The sequence below is a fragment of the Colias croceus genome, chromosome 4, assembly GCF_905220415.1.
Source record: "Colias croceus chromosome 4, ilColCroc2.1".
Lineage (NCBI taxonomy): Eukaryota > Metazoa > Arthropoda > Insecta > Lepidoptera > Pieridae > Colias > Colias croceus.
This window is the reverse complement of record NC_059540.1, coordinates 8623260-8651039: the sequence shown is the minus strand read 5'-3', so window position 1 is coordinate 8651039 and position 27780 is coordinate 8623260. Positions and strand designations below refer to the sequence as shown.

The following is a 27780-nucleotide window of genomic DNA, read 5'->3' as shown; positions in this document are numbered from 1 at the left end:
TTACTAAGAATTTAACAAGTTCATCGGACCTTTGTGTACTGAAAAAAACACAACAAAGATAAACATGTTATTTTAAGCTTTAAATAGGTTTATTAAAATTCTACAAGAACTCTACATATCGCTTTATCATACAACATAATCACTCGTTATAGTAATAAGTTATAATGAATCTTTGTACTTACGTGGAGATACTGTCAGATAACAAAGCCTAGACATGCCTAAAAGGTATTCGTTGAGTCAAACTCAGTAATTGTTTTTGTCATATAGTAGAGGTAGGTCAGGAAAGTAGGCGTTAAAGATTTAATGAGCGTTTAGACGAAGTGACAAGAAAGCCATTTAGATAAAGAAAAATGAAATTGAAACTTTAAAAGTAAAAGGGGATATTACAACATCCTAATGGACAAACCAATGAATAACGGGACCATAATTGTCTGGTTTTGAATATGACAATTTAGGGATCAAAAATTAAAGTATATCTACGGCTTTGTGAAAAAATTATTAAAAATGTGAATAAAAAAAGAGGGTTTTTTTTAATCTTTAAAAAAAATCCTTTTCTTCTGTGGTAATGTGGTAATGATATGAGTACCTAACCTAAAAATATTATTTGCTATAAATATCACATACTCGCACCTACATAATGTTAATTCTTAAAATGCATTAAGAATTTATTTCACGGAACAATTAAAGTAAACGTATTGTTATTATTGTTCTGTGATTTATCTTAATGAAGTAATTTGTGTCAAGAGCGACTTGTGACATTAAATATATTTGGCTTTGTTTATATTCCGTCGTTATTTATCATTATTTAATTTGAAAATAATCGTGTAGGTACATCATATTATAAGAATGTATATTTTTTTCTTATGCAAAGATAACTTATAGCTAGCGCGCAACAGCAACTTTTGTCTACGCAACTATTTTGTCTCTCCCATCTACTCTATGGGGAGTTGCGTCTACTACTTTCTTACTAGCCCATAGAGTTGATGGGAGAAACAAAATAGTTGCGGAGACAAAAGTTGCTCTTGCGCGCTAGCTCTTAGGCCCAGATTCACAATCGTGACTTTACTTTAGAGCAAAAGAGTCTTCACAAAGTAAACTTTGTATGACCGAAGTTTACTTTCAACATATTTAATTTCAGAGACAATTGCTTGACTTTCCTAAGAAAAGTACGGCCCCAAAGTAAAGTAGGTACAGGGTAAGACGTGTAACTGTTACGTTATAGTTACGCATAATTTATGTTTTTGAGAACATATTATTAAATTAAGTTATATTTCCATAAAAAAGATTTAAAATACTTAATAACATTATTATTTTATATCAAAAATTAAATGTTTAGAAAAAAAACCATTATTTAGGAAGATTATAGTAGAAATATCAAAAACCGGTAGACACAGCAAAATTCGTCAGAAAAATATAATAATGTTATAAGACAAACGAAACGATGCAACGATCAACAATCAACAAAAAAAATGTCACTTAAATCGACATGACGTTTCAATCTATAACCCAACCATATTAAAATGTGTTTCTGTTCTAGGAAATTGGTTTAAAATGAAGGCCTACATGATTTATACGCATAGTCATGTAAAGTTTACTTTGAGACCAAAGTCATGATTATCGGCTCCTCCGCCTTTACTAAGTAAAGTATAGTTTCTGGAAAGTAAAGATGAGCTTGACACGACTAAGAAATATATTTTTGGGTGAAAGTAGATCTTTCCATCAAAGTAAAGTTAAAGTGCGATCTATGAATCTCGGCCTTAGGTACTAGATTTAAGTTTTCTTAAGTAAAGTTGACCTAGTAAATCGGTATTATGTCAAATCTGTGCTAATGTGACTTAAATTCGGATATAATTTAGTTAAATCTAAATAACAGACTAAGATAACAACAAATTTAATATGATATTTAATGTCATGTCATATTATACTTTGTAGTGGGCTGACCCTGTGGGCGGTGACGTCAATTGCTTGCCATGATCCAAAGCTTAGATAACATTATATACAATCAAGGCTTATACTAACCAATTGTATTAAATTACTTTCAGGCTTAAGCACTTAATTGCAGTATATCAAAGGCACGTAGATAATGTTTGAAGACTGAACTTGAACAAAATGTGATTGAGATTGCCTAATGAACAGTGTACAATGTACATATAAATTAAAATGCATTGACATAAGAGTAATATTCATTAAACTTTGGCATTTTACTAAGTTAATAATTAATCCAACATTCGTTTTCATATAAGTTTTGGAATTGATGGTAAAAAAAAGCAAAGACGTTGTCAAACTTAATTTTTTTTTTTTAATAATAAGGAAACAATACAAGCGTTCCATTGTAACGAGCAATCTCATTTGCAATTTTATTCATCAGATTCCATTTATTACGTTACATCTTTACATTTATTTTATAATGAGAGTTACTATTGTATTAAAACAATTGGCAAACATGATACGACAATTTTTAAAGTAATGACTTATGAGTTACAACATAATAAATATATAAATGTCAGATTAGCAATACGAACATTTTTTTTTTTTTATTGACGATAGGGAAGAGCTTGACCACAATCTCGCCTGATGTTAAGCTGAGATGTGGTCTAAGATGGTACGCGCTTCCCTAGAAGGTACCTGTTCACTCTACGCTTGAAGACCCCCATATTGTACTCGTCGGGGAACACAGACTCAGGAAGCATGTTCCAGTCCCTTGCGGTTCGGATAAAGAATGTCGAATCGAACCGCTTAGTCCGGGTACATGGAACGTCCACCATATGGCGATGCCTAGAATCTGTGCGCCTCGACGATCGATGGAAGAACGGGGATGGTGGAACAAGATCGTGCAGTTCCGCAGCGCACTCACCAAAGTGTATCCGATAAGCTAGCCACTCTACGGCGGTGACCGAGGCTCTGGAGTTTTCTGCCTACAAGATCATCGTCGTTAATGAGCCTCTTGGCACGCCTCTCTATAGCCTCAAGCGCCTCCAGCTGGTACTTAGCGGAACCATCCCAGAGGTGAGAGCAGTATTCCATACACGATCGGACTTGTGCCTGATAAAGATTGAGCAACTGTCCCGGGCTGAAATACTGTCTCACCTTCGCCAGAATTCCAAGCTTTTTTGAGGCAACTTGGGCTTTTGATTCTATGAAGGAACCAAAGTTCAGAGTAGGCGTTAAGGTGATACCAAGAAGCTCGAGGTGGTTAGTTATCGGCACGGACACACCTTGGAAAGTCGGAGTCAGATGGAATGGACTCCGTTTAGCGGAGAATAGACACGCCTGGGTCTTAGACATAGTACAATTTTTACATAATAATCGTGAAGCTTTGACCCGGTTCGTTGTTACTAATTTCTCTACAATACCTTGTCATGTGACCTTTATAATGCATTTATATAAAGAGGTTATATTGAACGTGTTGCTAATTGCTCTCATAATATAACAGATATACAGCACCAAGAGCACAGGCCAACTTTTATCGTAATTAATAAACATATTGCACAAATATAACTTCCGTTCAAAGTTACTACGTTATCCTATTAAGAATAATCAGTAATCCTACTAATAACATACTAATAATAATATTATCTACGCAAATCTTATTATGTGCTTACAGCTCTGAACTACAGAAACCGTGGACTGTTAGAAATGAAAGGTTATGATTTAGAATGGGATTCCCATGTATTTTATTTAAGCTAGGTTCCCATGTATTTTGGCCTGGACCCATTGTAAGCATTTTTTTTATCATTTAATTTAAAGTACTGCAAACCCGTTAAAACTATGCACCTATTTAGCATATGTATTATGAAGACATGAAGTAGGCTAAAATTCCAAGATAAATGTGTCGCTGATGAGGCCGCTGTGTTAGTCTATTTTACTGCTCTATATTCTATATAACAATAAGCCTGTTATTTTTTATTGCCGGGAAGCCATTTTATATGTAAGCTTACATAAGAATTTATTAGAGAGGCTTGTTAAATGAATATGAAGTTAGTTTGAATAAATTATGAATGACATATCTATCAACACAGATTTATTAGTAGTTGTTATAATAATTGATATAGAGCAAACTACTTTTGCTATAAAATAATTTAAAATATATGAATTCTGATTCGGGTAACTGAATAAATATTCAGTTCATTCTAGAAATACATGTTAATCAATCACAAAATTAACTAGTGTCTTCTCATAAATTCTCAGCAGCGCGTATACCTGGTCCGAGAGTCTGGTCAGTTTTATCATACATATATGAATTAATCATTCAGGCTAATTTCTGTCACGTAGCCCAGGAACAATCCAGAAAGAGGTAAATGGCCGGGGCAGGGTCGGCACTCCGCAGCAGGACAGGACGACGTATAAGCAGCCTGCAGCAGCGGCCATTGACGTCAATGGAGCACTATCATACATATTTATGGGTAGGCACATAATTATTCGAATGGGCTTGCTAAATAAATGTCGTATATGGTGCAGCCGACAGGTTTATTTACATAGCGGATTTTATATATTTCACAAATATTTATAGAAAAATTAAGGTGGTTCATTAATTAAGAAATGAAATTCTTACATCCTTACATAATAAACAACTGCATACCCTACGAGTTACGAGATATTATCTGCGTCATATTTATATGAATATGACAAAATCTACCTGTAGACTATAGGAACACAAACCATAATATAAAATTATATTGATTCGTTAAATCAACAGTGCTTCAAGTTCAATGCGTAATATTTATCGGTCAATTAGCGTTTTCCTCGCAACGTAACACACACCTACGCATTTAATTCATAACAATAAGTTTACACTTTATATAATCAGTTATTATATACGGCAATTGAATAAGTAACAACCTTTATGATCTATTGCAAATATTCTACACATTATTCTCTCTACATTATAAATACACATACTTATACATTATAGATAAATATACTCAAATTCAATTGCAGACGTGTATATTTGAAAATATATAGTTATATGATTTTAACACAAAAAATACGTAATCCAGTTGCAAAGGTGGGAATTTATTTATTTACGTTACAAGAAATAAATGATTTTATAACTGCAATAAAGATATACACGAGTAGAAAATGACTCTACAATATGCATACCTACATAAAATGATTTATTTCAAAATTAATTTATGCCAACGGTTTACACACAGGTAGCGTTTAGCTACTACATATTATGTATTCTGTGACATAGGTTTACAAAAAAGGTACCTACTTAAAACATAAATCGTGTGACTATTTATTTCAGTTTTAAGAATGATACAAAGTTATTATATTTCAATATCTTATACCTACATTGTAAAGAAAATGTACCTGTTTCATAAATTACTTTGGTGCTTACTTAATTTCTTACTTTCACATTTTGTTTTCTTATAAAAATTATTTTTATATGAAATGAATACCTTCCTAATTTGTTCTTGATTTGTCTCCAATACGACGACCTTTAAATAAAGGCCTTACAGGAGTTAAATTTGAATTCCACTCCAAAGTTATTTTTAATTTATTTCATTGATAAGAAAATTAATACGAATTGACGTCAAGTAGTTTAATTAATGTAAACAGCTCTGAAGACATTATGTATTTAAAACTTCTTAAATGCACTAAAATTAACAAATTAATTTTCAAGTAGCATTTTTTACATCTATCGGCACTTTAATTACGTCAAATGTTTTTATAGCAACAAGTTAACATTATGTATTTTATAAATTTACTTTTAAATCAGTTTCTTTTTTTGTAGAAATTCTTTAAATGTATATTTATTAACGATATTTTTCAAGATTTGAGCCAGTACTGTTTTGAAAGCACGAAATTCCCTAATTAGTTTTTCAGTTTGGTAAAGATAATACGCAAGGGAAGACTAATCCAATAGATAACAGAAGACGTCCAACTACTATCCAGCAGTAAAAACGTTGCCGCAAGACACTTTACACCCGCAAGATCTTAGGATATAAATGAATAGCCATACTGTGACAAGGATTACTTTTCATACACAGTCTGGAATAGATTCCGCAAGAAGGAAACCTGGAAGCTTGACTACGATCGATTGGGGTAAAAGTTTGAGCAATTCTATGCTGTAATTCAGACCGGATTGAAGAGCCACATAATTCTGTATAAGGGATTTCAGATATTACGTGTAAGTGTATTAAATTATTTGAAACACTAACATAATTCAATAGAAACAATATTCGTTGTCCCAAACCTCGTGAAGGTTGACATCCTCTTTGAAATGAATCGCTGTAATCGTGCTCATACATATTGAATGATCAAATTTCGACACGACCAAATGCAGTAAGAAAAAAATATTGCGTTCAATTATTATTTATTATCGAACTCGGTCTTTATCGTCTGTCTGTAGACAGACTCGCCACTCGCCAGACGCAATTAGTTTCGTCAATAACAAAGGTCACGTAAAAACTAGTTCAAATCAGACCTTTCCCCTTATTACGATAATTTTTATGTGGCCACGCGAGGCCATAGCTAATACGCACCATAATTAGACAAATGATCATAAATTACCAAGTGTATGTTAGGTACGAGCAATAGATAATAACTACTGATTTTTACAGAATTTCTAAGTTTGGAATTTACTGTATGCAAATAGATTTTACTTCGTTATTCATGTACCTATCTGATAAAATTTCCATGGAAAATTAAAAAGAACTACAAATTGCAATTATAAAATTACTTTCACAATTTCTAAGACATTTCTAGCACAGCAACCAATAAAATAGGTACAAAGTAAAATTTCAATTACCAAGATTTGACTTTACACCTCTATAATTATTATAATGTGAGAATAGACCTCGATAATAGGTCAAGTGCTTATAATAATATAATGATTGGTGTTAAATTAGTTGCACGCAGATAATAATGGTGTAGTTTGATTTCACTTATATTGTATCACGTGTAAAAGTAATGACGAATTCGTTCATACCTCGTGAAAATGGTAGCAATTGATGACATACCTAAAATTTAGAAGATTTCGAATGATATTATAAAATCAGTGTTATTTCTATATATATTTTGAGACTAATCTTGCTCAATTTGGTTTAGAAATTGATAATTTTAATATCTTTATGAGACAGCTCTATTAATAGCAGATTAGTTATCGAATGACGTTGCATGAGCGACTTTTCTCACGGCTACAGAGCATTGTTATTAGTATAGTTACATTGGCACGGTTTTCAGTGAACGGAAAGATGCACATTGTCTTTAACGTGAGAATGTTTACGGTTATAGCCTCATACATGTACCACGCTATGGATATATTTATGACATGTTAAATTTATTGTGTTTAAAATACAAAATGCATTTTGCATTTCGTTATCGCCCGCTTTAAAATACGAACTGTAAACAATTTATTTTTTCAAATATTAAGAAAACAAAGTTCATTACATTGCAAAGTCACAAAAACATTCTCAACATCAATATGATTTATTTATTGGGAATTTGAATATGTAGGGTAGACTGGGTACGATTGAAACAAAGGACGGTTGAAACAACACGAATATCTCGTAAACCGTTGGTGGGGGGGTTAGGGGTCCAAGGGGAAAATGAAGCGCACAACTGTTCTAAACACGAACAACAATGTTGCGTCGATCTCCGCGCGCTTCAGCTGATTTTATAAGACCCTATTGTGTTTTTATGACCAAAAGTAAGTATTTTGGCTTGGAGATTTTTCCAATTATTAGCGTTTCTATTTAAGTGACAGTATTAAGTGTGCGTTTTTGTTTGAAGTGAATCTTGTGGAATATGAAATTGTGACTAGTTTTTGTGTATCATTGTTGTTACAATTACTATAACTGTATTTTACCTAAAGTAGGAGTTGGGGACGGTTGAAACATTTTTTTTTGGGTACGGTTGAAACATTGTTGTAATTGTTTTTTGATTTTTTTGAAAGCGATAGTACGTGTAAGAGAGATTTTGGGAAGACAAATAGACTTGAAGAAGTACAAAGACGCATATGAGGAGGTGAAAACCGGAGAATCATTGCGAAAAGCGGCAGAGAAGCACGATTATTCGTTTCTAAGGTAAATTCGAATGCGAGATGACTCTGGCGAGCAAGAAAACAAAAAAATGAGATACAATAGAGGATATAACAATAGAAGGTATAATAATAGAGGGCGAAAAATCATGAAGTCTACTATTTACAGTGACACACCAGATAAAGAAGAGATAAAAAAGAGCCAGAATTAATATTGAAACGAACAAGAGCTGAGCAAGTGAAGAAGCGATTGGATAGAGGAAAAAGGACGAAGTTTGATGGAGGAAAGTGTAAAAGAAACACCATAAAAGCAAAAAGAAAATGTACAAGAGAAGATATCATCAGAAGATGAGGAGTAGGTACTTCTGTCTTGTTTGTACTTCACCATATTTAGAGAGCAGACCTTATTGTAAAAGTGTTTCTTAATTATTGTTAGATTTAAAATAAACAATCAATAAAACATATTTTAATACTATATTTTGTATTATTCGCATGTTTTTCAACTGACCCCAATCACTGTTTCAACCGTCCCTGGTATGGGGACGGTTGAAACAAATCGGATTTATTTTTTTAATTTGATTTACTATTTAAAATAATACACCTGGAACTAAAACCACAGTGCCTATTAGTAGACAGATACATGCTCTTTTATTTAACATATATTTCACATCGCTCGGGTTATAAAAAGCAAAGTTATGGTCGTTTTAAGTGAAATTGTTTCAACCGTACCCAGTCTACCCTACTTAATAGAAGAATCTGCCTTAAAATGTATTTAATTACAGGACGATAGATAGAAAGTGTTCTATATACTTTTATTAATTGAATTAATTGAATATCTTTTGCTATAGAAGATATATTTTATAAGCATATTATTGTTCAGACGTGAATCAGTATCTATGGGTGGGCCTCTATGTGTGGTCTCTTATACGTGTATGTTCTTCAAAAGTATAATTAGTACGTATTACAATGTATTGGTACTATCGAGGATATCAATAATAGATATGGATTAATGATAGTAATAAAATGTACAACTCCACGTCCGCTACGGACACAGAAACACACACGACTAATTGCTGCTATTGAGATAATGTAAACATTTAATGATCTTAGTATTAATGAATTGTTGTGATAAGGTGATAATATTACTATGAAGCTTTTCGCATACTTGATAACATAGCGAATCATAATAAATAATAGTTTATGCCATCACTTTGAAAACATCAAAAGAACAACATTCGGAACAGCTTATAATGCACTATAGTTTTAAAAGCTATTTGTAAATTTTAATGAAATTTAGTCAATTTTTTTTTCTTCATAATTTCAGCAATAATCAACTGCAAGCTTCTGTATTTATTAATTCTCTACAATGTGTTGTCTTATGACTTTCTTGTCTTATTAGTATAGAAAATAATTATTTAATTTTTTACCTTATGTGGATTGTGGACCTGTGATGTGGACAAGTGTAATTTACTATCGCTTTGCTTTGTGTGCCTGTATGTAAGTACATTCTAAGACACTACGTAATACTATTGTTCGTTATAATATACGTAGTGTTTAGTAATCTGTGGTGATATTGGGATTGTGCCGGTTTGCAGTGAATGAGTGGAAAGAGCCGAGAGTTCTGATAACCCATGTACAGTCGAACGGGTCAGTGCTAACACGCAAGCGGCGCCTGGCTTAACAATTACGAAATAAAAATATATAATAACCTCATCACATTGTAAATACATAAATATGTCAAGTCAGTGCTTCTTTATCATATAAAAAAATCTACAGTTAATCCCTAACTAATAATTGTTGAATAAATCGTAATAATTGCAAACAGCACAACATAAAAACATAGGACTAACTAATAATGTAAAACCTAGGGCTTTTATAAACTTCTTTTTGTTTTTGTTTAATGAATATTGTTCTATTTAATTCACTAAATTACTTGTATTAAAAAAATATATATAATAATATTGAATATATAATTAATATAATATAATATTATAATATTATAATATTATAATATGGTTTTGAAAAACTTTTCTACTCGAGCTGTAGCTCGGTTTATTATTTTTATTCCTAACTCCCGCCCTGAGACCCTCAAGGAAGAGGAGGTTCGGAATCTCTATTTATAAATACTGTGTTACCTAGCACCTTGCTTATGATAGTGACTGAATGTATAGCCGCTTGTTTTTGCAATATTTGTATGTTGATGTTCGCGTCTAATTTATCTAATATTATAATATATAATATTATAATATTATAATATATAATATTATAATATATAATATTATAATATAATATTAATATAATATTATATAATTAATATATATGATATTATCACGATATAACTTGATGTAGTGATGATAAAACAGCATCTGATGTTAGAATTATAAGTAGGTAATTTTCTCTTTGATCTTTTTATTGATATGGCTCTAAGCCAGTTTAAATATTTAACTAGTTTATTGTGTTTATAATAGTCCTAAAAAACGTTTTAAAATTGTGTAAATGTTACGAATGTTTTATGTGTTTATACGTCGTTTGTAAGGAAATTTACTATTACACACTTTCCTAACTCCGAATGTGAATTCCTACATTATATGTGACATTCCATAATATTTACCCTTCAATGACTGAATATAATATGCACAGAAAAGCTATTTTTATATAAATACAAATGACATTTAACAGAATACTCAACTTCTTATCTACCTAGTTAGAAGTACATAATATTATATGAGTTGACGCACATCGTTTGTTAATGTAAGTTGTAATGTAACTACCTACTGGGTTTTTAAGATGTATACCAACTACCAACATAGAAACTGCTACGTGATCTGTATTTTAATTCGACTGTGTTTTACGTAACATTAATCTTCAGTGAATTGGATTTACTTGGATGCAGAATAATACTTAAAAATTCTTCAAATCTATTTACGTATAACTGTACATTTACATAATATATTTTATATTATTTTAATTAGGAAGCATACGAGCTACGGAACTTGTAACCGTAGAGCACGTCAATTAGACGTCATAGCGTGTATACAAATATCAAATATCGTAGGTATCAGTAGTAAGGTGTCATCAGTAAGGCCAGCTATCGAGGTTGCCGATTTCGACGCACGCGCACGGCTTAGCGCTTATTGTGAAACGCAGTACCGATTGACGTCAACGCGGCACGCAAGCCTGCACTTTCTCTGGTACATCGTGTTGAACCCACACTTTCTGTCATTGAGCAAACACTACAAATATGTCTTATGTACACTTAAGTAATGCGCACAAAAATTATTTGCACATAAACACACGAGAAGTAAGGATGTAACGAGTAAAAATATAAATATGTAGATAATAACTAAACGCGAAAATGCTAATAGATGATGATAATAGTTACATGTCTATTCGTCTCATCAAAGTTTGATCACACGAAATACCGTCATTTTTTAAACATACAATAAAGTTGAAATAATATTAAAGATGCTGGAATTACGTCAAGGGACAAAAGTTCATTTCATTAGTGGTTAATACCGTAGTACTATTACCTATATATTCTGTGGTTAATACTTAATACTTATAACTAGGGAAAACCCCTGGCAATGTTTTAGATAACATCCTTAAGGGTTATGATTAAGTTGTAAACCACAAGTTACGTGTTTTCTTGCCACAAGTGCACAAGTTGAAAATTAGCAGTTTTTTAATGTATGTAAAAGGAAAAATAATTAATAAACTCACAAGAAAAAATACAGTCGGGTGTTGTTCTCACAGAGGTTCACAATAGGATTTCACAGTTTTGATTAAAATGCAATTGATTGCATCCAACTTAATTAATAAGCTCGTTATAGTGGACAATAATGACGATTATTTTTTCTATTAGGCTTAAAATTTGTATATATTCTTAGAAGTTATGTGTTTACTACGAAAACAATACATTTACATCGGCGCAAAACATTTACGAATAATTCTAAGCTCTTTCCAAATACACAAATATTATGCGCATTAAATTGTCTAGAAAAAATATGGATTTTCCTTTCTAAGTACACCGTTACCTGTGGGTTTTACCCCTGAAGTTGAACATTTTCTTTCCTTCAATGTCGTGAACTTTACCCCTTGTTGACGTCAACTGAATGTTTGTGTTTATTATTTTAAATTTATGTACATGTTATGTATGTAGATTTGGTCTGTAGATAGTCTTAAACAGTATCACATTCAGAGAAATTGGCCCAAGTAATGACAAGAAACGAAGAACGCCAATGAATTAACCACCATCATATATTTGACGTCCCAGACACAAGTTTAGGTACACATATAAGAAATAACATTGAATTAATTAATGATTCAAATTAGCGCTTAATGGCAGCTTAAAAACAATAATTATTGTAATATAGCTATTTTTAGCGGCCATATTTTTTATTTATTATCTGCTGAATTTGTCGCTGCTTATTGACGTCAATAATCAAGAACTTGGATAAAGTTATTTTGTTTGCGTCTGCAAAATGGGAACAACTCTACCTACATAATGTACGTTTTCTGTCTCATACCTCGTATTAAAATAAGTTTTATAGATTCTATTCGTTTACAATAAACATATTACGTGTCTCTGATCGACAATAAAATTTATCAAAAAAATTTGACCCGTACAAGAATCAATAAAACTAGACGAATATTAATGTAATGTCACGTGATTTCTTAGTATTGTAAGTATGGTCGGGCTATGGGAAAAGATAAACATCATACAATACTGTCGTTGTTTTAGGATGCTCGCTTATTTAGCTATAATGAGCCATTGATGTAGTCTGTTTAGGTGACGGAGACGACTATTTTTAGATTAACGGCTATAGCAATCAATTTAAGAACTTGTTAAAAATGAGGAAGTAATAAAAAAGTAATACAGGGTATTGCAAAATATTAGCGTAACATGCGAAAGCATATTTTCACGGAAATGTACAGAAACAACAAGAAAAATAAATGAAAGATTATAACGCTATCTGAACTAAAGCTGAAACTAATATTGAATGAGAGATAAAGTTTGTTCTCGTTTGTTCAGCCGAATTGCTTTTGCAATGTTATTTGTAACGCGTGAACGATTTATGAGAAAACTATGAAACCTTTTTTTATAAAACATTCTACATAAATTAAATTAACCTTCCAACTTATTAAAACAAAATTACAACAAACAATTGTTTTAATTGTCCTCCTGTGACTACGACGTCTAGATACGATTCTTTGAAGTCAGCATGGGTGGGCTTTATATGATTATAATACAAATGGCTAATAGATATATTAATATGCAAGAAGTTGTCTGTCATATCCAGTTACATATACTGATAAACAATGACCACATCAGAAAAGGAAACCGCCTTTGATGATTTTCTACGGTGTTCAGAGCACTCAACGCAGATCTAGGTACATGAATTAAATAGAAAATCACTGACTTTAACACTAAGTTTCGTTCACAACTAAAATTAAAATTTATTTAAAAAGGTATTCAAGTTTGACTCTATGTTATTGTAAAGTCATCACCTAGTTTTCAATAGATAATAATGCCATACAATTTTATCAGAGAATTACCATATGCTTTGGGAATTCAATGTAAATTATCTGAGTCTATTATTCTTTGCTATTAATACCATAACAAAAACCAATTTATTGTCCCATAAGACTCTTTATTAGCCCCCTCTGTGGTCGACACAGTTTATCTTTCCACCTTTTGATCTCTGAAGTGATTCTAAAGGAATAAATTGATATCCCAATCCTAAACCTTGAGGCATGAAGTACGAGTTGGAAAGATCTTTGATCCTAAAAAAATGAGAGCCGTCATGTACTTATTCATACATTAAAATTATTCATAGATAGTTTTAAATATTTAAAGTCGGGGCGAGGTGTTTCTAGTGAATCCCTAAATCGGATCATTGAACCCGCAGTGAACTGACGGCGGCGCGATCGCCGATGAAAGGAAAATCTTTCGAGACTTTCTCATCAGACTTTAGACTTTGTACTGCATATATCTAAAAACTTTATTTTACATAAAATAGTAATACATTTTAACACGATTTTTATATTTTGCACATCCATATTGTATACCAATGTAGAGCCATCTAAATGAAATAACTTTACAAAATCGGCTAGATCCTCATTGAATTGTGGAATTTTTCACGATTTTGTTCGAATTTAGCTTTAATATTAAAAATTTAATTTTAATTCAAATAAGGTACATAAGTAATGATGGACGTAGTTTTGACGCGATCGGTACTTGCGTTGTAAGACGCCGGTCGGAGAGTGTGACTCGCCGGATGACCGGTCCATGGCCGAGGTCGCGTTGAATATGCAGCGGACGTTAATATTAATAGGAAACTCCTTAAAATACTACCCGAGGACAATCACAGTGATAATCGAATGTAGATGTCGTTGGGGGCGATTGACCTGCGAGCGCACGTCCTGCGAGCGCAAGGGTCGCGTAGCTCCTCCTCATGCCTCCTTATGTATGACGTATTTTGGGTTTTTCAATTATTTCATAATTATTTGCTGATATGATATAATTTTTCTGTACAATTCACTGAGCTACGAACACAGTTTCACTAATATGTTGCCTTTTAATTTTGCATACATATTTATTTAATTATAAACGAACATCTACAACTATTTCTTGAAAAATACTCATTTTCAGTCAGTATATAATCTCAACAACAGGTTTCTACTCAAATAAAGATAATAATTGCCGTGAAGAATAACAATTCCTTGAATTAATGTTATTCGTATGTCTACACTCTACAGGATTTCCTATGTCTACAGGAATTTTCTTTTGGTACCTATATGCTGTTACAAAACTAGATTTTTAAACTGAAAGAAATTTTGTGAGAGTCATACGTTGAGTCAATATTCAAATAGAATTTTTATTATTTAGGAAGAAACATACAACAAATACAGACTTGAGACTGCTACATAATAACATAAATGTAAAAAGATAAGAATCAGTCATAAATATTGCAGCGTGACTACACTATTATCACCTAGTTATGTTAAACTTTTACGTCTCTAATTTATGAATGATTCTTCAGTTCGGTATTGTTTAGCAAATAATTTCCTTTTTTTGCAAGATCCTTGTTGATATTCTCATTCAAATCTTGATCTGAATCTGAATGAAAATAATCAAGTTCAAGTTCCTCTCACTGACTTAGAGTTCCGTATAACATAGTATTATTTTATTGTATAAGTATATAAAACTTATTATGTAAGTAGATACAATATGAAAATGATAGTTTATATCCATACTTAATCGCATCCAAACAATATATATGCGAAAATATCTCTGTCTGTCTGTCTGTTACTCAATCACGCCTAAACTACTGAACCAATTTTCATGAAATTTGGTATGGAGATATTTTGATACCCGAGAAAGGACATAGGCTACTTTTTATCCGGGGAAAGTGACGCAATCCCTGAAATCCCACGGGAACGGAAACTATGCGGGTTTTTCTTTGACGAAGGCGAAGCCGCGGGCGGAAAACTAGTTTCTCATAATTACAGAAATTATATCGTTCTTTGTACGAAAAAAAATGGTTCCTGTAGTCATTTTTCAATTTATGACTAAGTATGATTGAATAATATACAATACTCCTGTCTCTTGTATTATAAAATAGATAGAGAAATTGAGCACAAATACCAAAGAAAAAAGAAAGCCTACTCACGATTATATTATGAGTAAAACCGGTCCAATTTTATAATATTAAAAATAATTTAAATACGTGAAACTGTTGTAGTAATTGTTGTGTACTTTAATAATTATCAAAGATAAAATAAAATGTAAACACAAAACTCAAAAGGTGAATGAGAAAATATTTTCTAAGGTATGTACAGTCTACTACCTACTCCTGAAAAGTATCAATCTTACGAATGATACGCAGGTAATATTTTTATCGTTTTTCATTCCTAATTATCTATTATACCTTTCTTCCAATTATTATCACAAATAAAACAAGCGCAAATTAAAAATAAAGAAAAATTAATAAACAGATGCATTTTAAACGAAGATATTTAGGGAGAGATATGAAAATTAGGTACTTGTGGGTTACTAATACAAACGAAATTTTAATATAATGAAAAGCTGAATAAAATGTGTTCAGTAAAAATGACTTTTACATAATAAAATAGCAGATGAAGCTTAGCAGATTTAGCAATAGCTATGGATCATTTACATCTAGTTTGGCTAATGTTGTAATTGGTATTTTGAGAAATAGTTTTTACTGTTGTGTCGTTATCAAATATTTTATCAAATAGTCTTCCACATCATCCTAATTAAGTATAAGTAGGTATTTTATATTTCTATACATATATATACAATATGAATTATTCCTAAATCTCTATATGTATATCTACTTTCGAATACGTCAAAGATTGACGAGTTTCAATTCTATTTTTATTTGCAAAGCAAGTCGTACCCTTTGCATGGGAAACGTATGTGCCTATACTAATTTTAAATAAGGAATTTACATAATGACGTCCAAAATTGCTAATGCCAGCATTAAAATTGCCGGCACCGACCCTATACGAAATTACAATGAGTTTTAAAGTATGCTAATATTTAATTTCTTGTTATGCACATTATAAATCCCCAATTTGATAGTTGAATGTGTGTTATAAACATTCTCGTACGTTCCTCAAATGTATAAATGCAAATAAATTTCAATAAAAAGAATCGAATAAATAATATTAATATGGATTTTGACTTAGCCTAATATTTCTAGTTGGATTTTCGCAAAAACAAACAAGATTTGAGAGGATATACAAATCTATGAATACTGAATAGTAATATTAAAAATTCAGTGTTATTTTTCTATTTATTTCATAAAAGAAACAACAAAGAAAAGGATAATGAATCTTTGAAATTATTAAATCTTTAGATTAAATTTTAAATACTGTCTTGTTCTAAATTGTGATTGTTAATACTTATGTAGTTAATATGATTAAATGATAATGTACATTTTACAAATAGATATATATGTATTGTAATTTTTGTAAAAGTATGTTTGTGTTTTTGTCTATTTATTTTCTTATTATGCTCTACCTGAATTGGATGAATGTTGTTTTGGGGATCAGATATAGATGATAAATTTAGGAATATCTTTAAATGAAAGCAACTATTGACAACTTATAGTCTTTTTTTCAATAAATCATCAATATGTAATTCTTATAGAATAATAATAGTGAATTCTTAGCAATTGGTACCTATCTTCAATCATTATTTTTTTCAAGTAGCAAACATCACAACTCACAAGACTATTATGGGTTAGGTAAATAGCATTGATTGAAGCAGTTAATGGCAGCCGGCATTGGACAAACGGCAAGCACGCACGACCATTTTGCGACTAATCAAACACTGCCGCTTACAAACTAAAGACTTTATTGGCAATAATAAATCATAATGCAAATATAAAGGCGAGATGCTATTTCAGCTTCATTTACTTGTATAGTAGGTATGCGTTATTGCGTTTGGGAATTCTTTGCTCAGCAGATTACAGTCAGTCTCTTTGATTTTGTTTTCGTAAGTTAAATCCAATATTTTGTTCACGCTCTTTACACTGCAGCTGCGAGAGCACGGGGAGGAATAAATAAGTAATTTTTAACATTTACTACAAATACGTATAAGTAAGTATAAGAATTAGGAAAACTTACAAAATAATGTAAATCTTTACGCCGCGTATACATTAAAATCAATAAGTACATCCCATGACTCGAACAGATTTTAAGAAGGCGATTCGTCAGTGTTCCAAATACTTAGGCAGCTTCCACTATTCGGATTCATTATATTAATTCAATATTATAATGGATCGGAAATGCGTGGGTATAAAAGGCCTAAACAGCACGCGCCGCACCCGTGGGCGCGCACCGTTCCGAGTCGTTCATCGTTTATATTTGATCTGTCTTGTCAAGCCCAATTAAAATTTAACCTATGTTTAACCTCAATCACAACAGCCACTCTTTCACACGACCGTTTAATGAATACGCATGCTTCTCGAACTTATTTCAACTCTTTAGTATGCGCTATGAAGCTGTCGCTTTTAGTCGGTGGCGTATAAAAGCTGGATTGTTTTAGTTGATGTTTTAATAAGTTTTTTTTTTTCTTTTATAAAAGCTTGATTTGCTAAAAAAAATATCAACCGGTAAAGAAAACGAAATGTTGCGGAAATATTTTAAAGAAATAATAAAAATTAAGTTTCTATAAAAAGTTTCATACACATAGTTACCTTTTTATTTCTTGCATTAATCTAAAATAAAAGTTTATTTAAATTACTTTAAAAATCATTGTAGTTTACGGAATACTTTAATAAGAAGCATTTTTCGGGAAAATTCTAGAAAATTCTGTTAATATTGTTCAGTGTTATTATTTCATTTACTCATAAAAAAATACATTAGTTAAATATGCAATTTATATAAGTCTATACAATTATGTAAAGTCTAGGTCCTCAAAATAAAATATATGGTCGCGGAAGAATTATAATCAATACCCGCGGCCCCATCATTAAAGCGGCTCGACGGAACACAGTGGGGTTTTAGTCGGTAAGAATCCGACATAACCCACGGCTCCTCCCCCGGGGGCCGTGGGTATCTTTGGAAGATTTCCCCACTATAAAAAAAAGGTCCTCAAAATATGAACTAGGCCTTCAAATGGTTTAATCGTCACGTGTATCACATTAAAATATTTAAGTTTTTTTTTAATCTCCAGAACGAATCTCTACAAACACAAATGTTTATACAATGACATCCAATTATTTATCTGAAAATAATTAAACAAGAACAAAATGAAAAAAGCGAGCTTATTGTAGCAACTTTACCTTCGAAAGCTTGCGTTCGAACTTTACAATTGCAATGTAATAATATACGTAGTTTTAAGGTATATCGAACTAAACTTTCCTTGCAGAGGCTTTTGGTCTTGAATATTTTCTTGTGAGATTTGCAAAAAGATTCGGTATAAGGTTTGATCGCAGTAAACGAAATCAGTTTCCGAGGGGTCAATGATGCACCTCCTACATAATGCATCATGTATCCGAAGTGCGTTTACCCCGAACGTCTGCATTCTTAACTTGATCCGGGACGATTGATCGTTGCCCTTTGCCCTACACTGACACCAGTCAAACAATGCTACATCAAAATTTATAGCCTACGAGATTCTATAAATAACGTCTGAACAAAGTCTGTCAGACAACAGTGTAATGTAGGTATTAGGTATAGGTGTGTACTTATACCTATATATAAATATAATGTGACTCCTATCAGATATCACTAAGGAATTTAGGTCACACGTGTCTTTAAAAACTATAAAGAATATTATATTTAATTATTTTAATTGTTACTGGAATATCATATTATTTCTCCTTAATTAGTAACTAGAGATAGTAATCCGACGCCTGTAATCGGATAGATATTTAGTTTAAGTACCTATTTACATTTTATTATAAAAAGGGGTAATTTCTCTAATAAAAGTCAGTGTATAACCAACCATCATTCGTTTTATTTCTCTCCACGCACACCACACATCACATGGCGACCCTGCCAGTGCGAGCGCGTCGGATAACAGTGTTCTAGAATTACGTTCCTTATTTGGCGCTGAAATCGGAGTTTCATCTTCATACGGAGAGCCGAAGGCTTCATAATAAATTATTATGGAGAATTACACCGAATTGGAGAATTATTTTTATACAAAATAAGTTAGGAAAGAGATTCTACATACGCAGATTGGTAAAGACAAAATGGGCAAGCAGCAATCTAAAGAAGTCGAAAAAGAAGAAGTATTTATAACACAGAGCGGACAGAACAACTACGCACCAAACAACATCGCACCCTGGGAAAAATCAGAAACTATGTTCAATTTGACCGTGGTAATAGCAGTCATTTGTGGAATAATATTGGCGTATTCTGTTTACAAGAAGATGCACAAGCGACTTACAAAGAAGATACAGTGGCAAGCTACGGAAATAGTTTTGAAGTCACGTCGCGCCTCGGTTTAAAGGGATATAAAAAGTAAAACACAACTTGAAAACCCAGTTCAAAAGTGGCAATTAGTGTGTGCAGTGACTCGCAGTATACTTGTAAGTGGCAATTTTTCCTTTCACTCTAATCTATTTTTATTTAATCACGTTTATCCTTTATGTAGAAATATAATTAAGATATTAGTTAAACTTATGTTTAAAAAAATAATATATATAAATATATAATAATAAACATAAATGTCTAATATAATATTACAAAAATATTTAAATGATTTGCTAGAAATTAAGCAATATTTAGTTAAGTTTGGAATTAAACGTCTTAAAAGTGAAACAGCATTCGAAAAATACGAAGTAGCTAAACAAATATACAAGGAGTATAAAAACTATATACAAGTGGTAGAAATTAAAGTAGAAGAATTAAGTGTAACATTAGAAATAGATAGTCTTTTTGATAAAATCAAAAATCTTATGACAATCATGTCGACAAAACCAGAATTTGAATTAAAAACGGCAGTTTCTCTGTTGCCCGTAATGGACGACACAGAAAATGTCACTATGCAGTTAATAGATGCTATTGAATTATATGTGACAATGATTTCAAAAGAAAGTATTACAAATCTTATTCAATTTGTTTGCAAGACACGGTTGTCACGAAACGCGAAATTAAGATTAAAGGATACCTATAGTAGCGTAGAAGAAATGGTTAGTGACATGAAAAAGCACCTCCTAACTACTAAGTCAGAAATCGCTTTGCAGAAAAAACTATTAAATTGTTATCAAGGAAATCGGTCGATAGATAAATTTGGAACAGAGCTCGAGCAACTGTTTGTTAACCTTACCATCTCACAATCAAAAGGAAATTCAGACACGTTCAGTATTCTGAAATCCATAAATGAAAAACAGGCAATACATAAATTCGCCGATGGTCTACGGAATGACAGATTGAAAACTGTTATAGCTGCACGAAATTACAATTCGTTAAAGGACGCTATTCAAGGCGCAAAGGATGAGGAAGTAACGATGACTTCTCCATCATCTGACCAAGTATTCTTTGCAAAAGGAAGACCCTATCATCGGGGACTCCAAGGATCTAGACACTGTGGAAAATCATATTCCTATACTAATTCAAGGTCACCAAAAACACAATTTAAGAATACATTCACCAACTATTCATGTGGTAGGAATCAAGGGAATTTTCAAAGAGGTCGAGGTAAAACAAACGGAAGGAATAAATCAAATACCCGTAGTACTCAACCATATACTCATAAAAACAGAAACCAGCATCAGCAGGTAAATTTGGCCCAAAGTTCGCAAAACGAAGAGGACGAAGATGAGCAAAGCTCGATACCGAAGTGGTTTTTTCGACAATAATGAATTCGTATTAAGTTATAACAACATGAATTCAGTAAAATTTTATATAAATCATAAAAAACTAAATTTTCTATTAGACACTGGAGCATCCTTATCTATAATTAAAGATATTGCTATACAACATACTAAACACAAAGTTACCCAAAAAACAACACAAATTAAGGGCATTGGTGGAAAAATAACCTCAGACAGATATACAAAATTAACATTGAAATGTAAAAATGAAAAATTTGAACATAAATTTCATATATTTAAAACGTTACCATTAAACATTGACGGTATACTCGGGCAAGACTTTTTGTCGAGATACAAATCATTACTAAATTTTGAAAACCAAACATTAACGCTTCAAACAGATTCAAAGTATACAACAATACCAATAGACATGTTTTCAACAGAAGATATAAACACAACAAGCATAAAACTGCCACCCAGATGTGAAAAAATAATTAATATAAAAACGAACCATACTAGCAACTGTGTAATAACTTCAAAAGAGGTGTGTGATGGAGTATTCATAGCTAATACTTTGAATAAAGCCAGAAATGGAAAAATATCGATACATATTATGAATACTAGGGAAACAGAAGTAGTTTTACATTGTTTCACACCCGAAATAATACCTTTAGACGAGTTTGAATGCTTTACATTTGAAGAAGTAACAAACAATGGAGAAAGAGTTAAAAGGTTATTCGATTTACTGAAACTAGAAAACATGAACACAGAAGAACAGAAAAGTATTGCAAGTATATGTGCTAAGTTTGCAGATATATTCCACTTGTCGGGTGATCGACTGAACACTTGCAATTTATACGAACAGAAAATACACCTAAAAGAAAATACCAATCCAGTTTACTCTAAACCTTACAGACTACCTCATTCACAGAAAGCGGAAATTAGTAAACAAATACAGGAAATGATAGACAACGATATTATCGAGGAATCAACTTCAGAATGGTCCAGCCCATTACTGATAGTGCCTAAGAAAATAGGAGCAAATGGTGAAAAGAAATGGAGAGTTGTACTAGATTACAGAAAACTAAATGATTGTATCAAAGACGATAAGTTCCCATTGCCAAATATTACCGAAATATTGGACTCTTTATCAGGAGCTATGTATTTTAGTCACTTAGATCTCAATCAGGGCTATTATCAAATGAAATTAGATGCAGAAAGCCGAAAATATACAGCATTTGTAGCTGATAAACATTATCAAATGAAACGTTTACCAATGGGTCTAAAAACAAGCCCTAGCGCATTCAGTAGAGCGATGACAATTGCATTATCAGGATTAAATTATGAAAAATGCATAGTCTACCTGGATGATATTATTGTGATGGGAAGAAATTTAAATCAGCATAATAAAAATCTTATTGATGTATTCTCACGTTTAAGAAAAGTAAATATGAAATTAAACCCATTAAAATGTAATTTTTTGAAAAAAGATCTTTTGTACCTAGGTCACATCGTTACACCAGAAGGTATAAGACCAGATCCAGAAAAGATTAAAGTCATGCAAAATTATCCAACTCCTAAAAACGCAGATGAAGTCAAAAGGTTTGTTGCGTTTGCCAATTATTATAGAAAGTTCATACCAAATTTTGCAAACATTACAGCAAGTTTAAATAATTTAACCAGAAAAAATGTTAACTTCAATTGGACTACAGATTGTCAAAATTCTTTTGAAACTTTAAAACATACACTATGTAACCCGCCTTTATTGCAATATCCAAATTTTGAAGAAAGTAATGAGTTCATTATTCATACAGACGCTTCAGGGTTAGCGATTGGAGCTGTTTTATCAAATCAAGACAAAAAACCAGTAGCATATGCCAGTCGTACTTTAAACAAAGCTGAAAGAAACTATCCTGTGATAGAAAAGGAACTTTTAGCAATTGTATGGGCTATCAAATATTTTCGACCTTACATTTATGGAAGAAAGTTCAAAATTTGTACAGATCATAGACCATTGATATACTTATTCAACATGAAAGACCCATCGAGTCGACTTACCAAATTCAGGCTATGTATAGAAGAATACGATTTTGTAATAGAATACACGCGAGGAAAAGATAATGTCGCTGCAGACGCTTTATCTCGTATAGTATTAACAACGGACGACCTAAAGTCTATTAATAATAAAGTCAATTGCCTCATGGTTATGACTAGAAAACAAAGAAAAATGATGGATGAAATGGAAAATAAGAAGAAGGATAACGATGAAAAAGCTGACGATTGGACTGATCACCCAAGAGTCGTAGAAATACTTAAACGGACAAAAAATTCGATAGAATTCAATTTGGAGACTAACGAATATACGAAGAACGAGACATGTTCAGAAAATGTCCATAGTAAAGAAAAAACATTTATGTATACACCTTCAAGGAATATGGTTACAATGAATCCTAATTCTAGATCATGGTTGAAACGAGCTTTCGCAGTGAGAGAATTAGAACAATTCTGTAACAAAGAAAATATTCAAGAATTATGCATAATAAAAAATGAAAGAAATGAAAAATTAATAAAAGAGCTAGCTCAGGAAGTAAAAAATATAAATAAGTGGCAAGGACCACGGATATGCATATTAAAAGGTGTAGTAAAAATAGAAAATATGGATGACAAAAAGGTCATACTAAATGATTTTCATATATTACCAAGCAGTGGACATGCTGGTATAAGAAGAATGACGAATAACATAAAGAAACGTTACTACTGGACAAATATGGACAATGACATATATAACTTTGTGAATAAGTGTGAGCAATGTCAAAAGCAGAAATTTCATAAGCAAGTGAAGCAACCTATGTGCATTACTAGCACTGCATCTTCAGCTTTTGAAAAAATATTTCTTGATACAGTTGGTCCAATAACACGAGATGTTAATGGAAATGCCTATATACTAACACTACAATGTGAGTTGACGAAATACGTGGAAGCATACCCAATACCAAATAAGGAAACAGACACAGTAGCTCGTGCTTTCGTTGATAATTTTATTTTACGATACGGTATTCCACAGACTATTGCAACTGACAGAGGTACTGAGTTCATTTCAGCAACTATGAAAGATGTTTGTAGATTGTTAGAAGTAAAGCAAATACAATCAACAGCATATCACCACGAAAGTATTGGTTCTTTAGAAAACTCGCACAAAACATTGGGAGCATTTCTAAGGATTCAAACTAACAACCAAACTCAAAATTGGAGCTCTTGGTTACAATATTGGTGTTTTGGATATAATACAACGGTTCATAGTGAAACACAATATACACCTTATGAACTTGTATTTGGTAAATTGTGTGGTATACCAAGTAATCTTGTAAATAAAATTGATCCAATTTACAATTTTGATAACTACCCTATTGAGTTAAAATACAGGCTACAAAAATCCCAGCAAGAAGCAAGAGAAAATTTAATACAGTCCAAATTACGTAGAAAAATCAATTATGATAAAACAACAAATTCAATTAACTATAAAGAGGGAGATCTATTACTTGTTAAAAAAGAAAATAGAGAAAAGTTGGATCAAGTTTATATGGGACCATACAAAGTAATAAGTGATATGAATTTCAATGTAAAAATATTACAAAATGGTAAAGAAAATATAGTTCATAAAAATAGAACAATACCGTATCATATATAAAAAAAAATGTATTAGATATTTTTTTTTTTTTAAAAAAGGAGAGAGATGTAATGTAGGTATTAGGTATAGGTGTGTACTTATACCTATATATAAATATAATGTGACTCCTATCAGATATCACTAAGGAATTTAGGTCACACGTGTCTTTAAAAACTATAAAGAATATTATATTTAATTATTTTAATTGTTACTGGAATATCATATTATTTCTCCTTAATTAGTAACTAGAGATAGTAATCCGACGCCTGTAATCGGATAGATATTTAGTTTAAGTACCTATTTACATTTTATTATAAAAAGGGGTAATTTCTCTAATAAAAGTCAGTGTATAACCAACCATCATTCGTTTTATTTCTCTCCACGCACACCACACATCACAACAGTTTCATTACAATTCCCGGTATAATTTATAAATTCAAAACGTTTCATAGAATGCTTCACGTATTTTCGTTGGAGCCGTTGCAAGCTCATTGATATATATAGGAAATCATTAATAATTATGATTGTGTATGAAATATGCAAAGGCATGTTTACATAAATTAAACGTTGTGAAAGATAGCGCAGCTTGAAGCAACGTCTTATTCTAGATCTAAATATGGTACACGCTTCGCCTTTAAAGATTGCTTTGCCAAAAGAGGAAAGCTCGCCCGCGTGCCTCTTTCTAGCATTTCCTATATGACTGCTTGAATAAGGAAAATAATATCTGAAATTTGAAATCAATTAAATATTAATTAATATTCGTTTAATCAACACGCTTCTTGATCATTATGATCTGACACACTTGTATTTAGTCACGTACGCTTCGCCTAAATTGGTTTTTATAAATATTATACTATCACCCTAATGAGGACGGCAATTATAAAAAAATGACGCTGCCCCTAATATATATGTGCAATAATTTAAATAATAAACCGCGACAAGATCATTATCGATTGACGTCTTTTCGGATTAGGATGGTTTTATGCAACAAAAAAATAAACGAACAGTGTTTACATACATAACCATAATATGTACCTTCCAGGTACATATTACCTACTAATAGTAAAACTGGAAACATACTTTATCTTTTACTGGGGAAATATTACTCAAGTAGTGTGACTACCATATATGAACCAAAGTGAATAATGTTCCACGGATATAATATTATATGGTTGCTATGTTTAGTTGTACTGTATTTCTCCACTGTGGTATTATTTTATAGAAAAGAATAAAAATTGAATATCGTTTATAGCACCATAAACACAGAGCTTTTCACTATAAAGTTTCGATACACGACCAACTACTAGTTCTGTATAATATAATATAAATATATTATACGTATAATTATTAAAAGCTTTAAACACAAGATTTATTCAAAAATAAGTATGAATTTAATTGAAAATTTACACTATAAATCTAATTATGTGATAACTGTTAGATCCATGATATATTAACCAACACCACTTCAGAAGTTATAGTAATAAATAGTTTAATAGTTAAATATTCAAAATGAGGCTCTATTGCATAAATGTTATGGTAATTAGTAGAGGGCACGCGACTCTACTAAATCAAAAAGCCTACGTGACTGCTGGCAGGGTTTACACCTACCTGCTACCAAATGGTAATTGCTAATCAACTCTAATGTTGAATCAATTCGATAACTACCTAACTAATAGCTGCATTCAATTAGTTATATATCGAAGCCTTTCGATAGTCTACGATACAAGTTTCATTTAAACACTAACTTATTTATAGAATATTGTGGTGTAATGTTGTTTCATTGGAAACAAACATGAACTTTTGTTCTGACGACAATTTGTTTTTAACAATAAAAACACAATTACGCAATTCCTTGTATTATACTTTATTATTATGTTTACGTTTTAGAATACAACGTAAACTGTTTCTGTTTTCAGGTGAGAAATGTACTACGTAGTTAAAAATTAATATCATAGAAAGTACCGGTATATTCATAGACTAATAAAAGGGCCTACACACACTATAGATATACAGATTATGATAATAAATCGGGCAAGATTATGTTACGGTTGAAAAAATAAAACATAACTGTAAATTATATAACGATACAACTTATTTATTCAATATTTTTCCTTTTTCCACAGAAATCATAAACATGAAAAGTTAAGTGTTAGAAAAATCGTTTGTTGGGACCTCGATGACAGTTATTATAGATTGACGTCAAAAGGATAATGTATTCAATTTTATACAAAACATCCAATAAATGCAAATTATATCAAGTTTTCTCAATAAACACCTAGACTGGCGCCACTCATGTGAAATGTTTAGGGAGCCTTGGGTTACTTTGTAGCAAATGAAATTAGTATATTGAAATTAATATAATAACCTAGATACTTAGGTAAACTTTATGCCCCTTAATGAACTTTCGAATGCTGAATGAATGAGGTTTACATATAAATAACTGCTACATATTAGGTATTAAAATTTTTGGAATTTAAAAAGCGAGTCTACATTTCAATAATATTTTGCAATTTTAAAAGATCCGGTGGTGAAAATTTATTAACGCAAATAAAATGCGGATTTCCAAATTCGTATTTAAATCACAAATAACTAAAACTTAAAATGTAAATCACAATATTTGTATTAATATCATAAACATACATATTTTAAATTCGTCACGTTTGTATTTAATGTGGCGAATATATAAATAGCAACTGAAATTTTATTTGGAAATGTTGCCGTATTCATTTTTTTACCGATTTTAGACTTTCGTTTCACGTTTCTTTAATATTACTATTATATTTGATGCCGTTATCAATTGACGATAACCAGATTAACGTGCGTCAAAACAC

At 31.5% G+C, this 27780-nt stretch overlaps 1 protein-coding gene across 1 annotated transcript in view; it reads right to left on the bottom strand.

Moving 5' to 3' along the window:
• The window catches only part of LOC123691073 (inositol-trisphosphate 3-kinase homolog), a 55650-nt gene that overhangs the window by 17736 nt on the left and 10134 nt on the right, over nucleotides 1–27780 (bottom strand). The window lies entirely within an intron of this gene.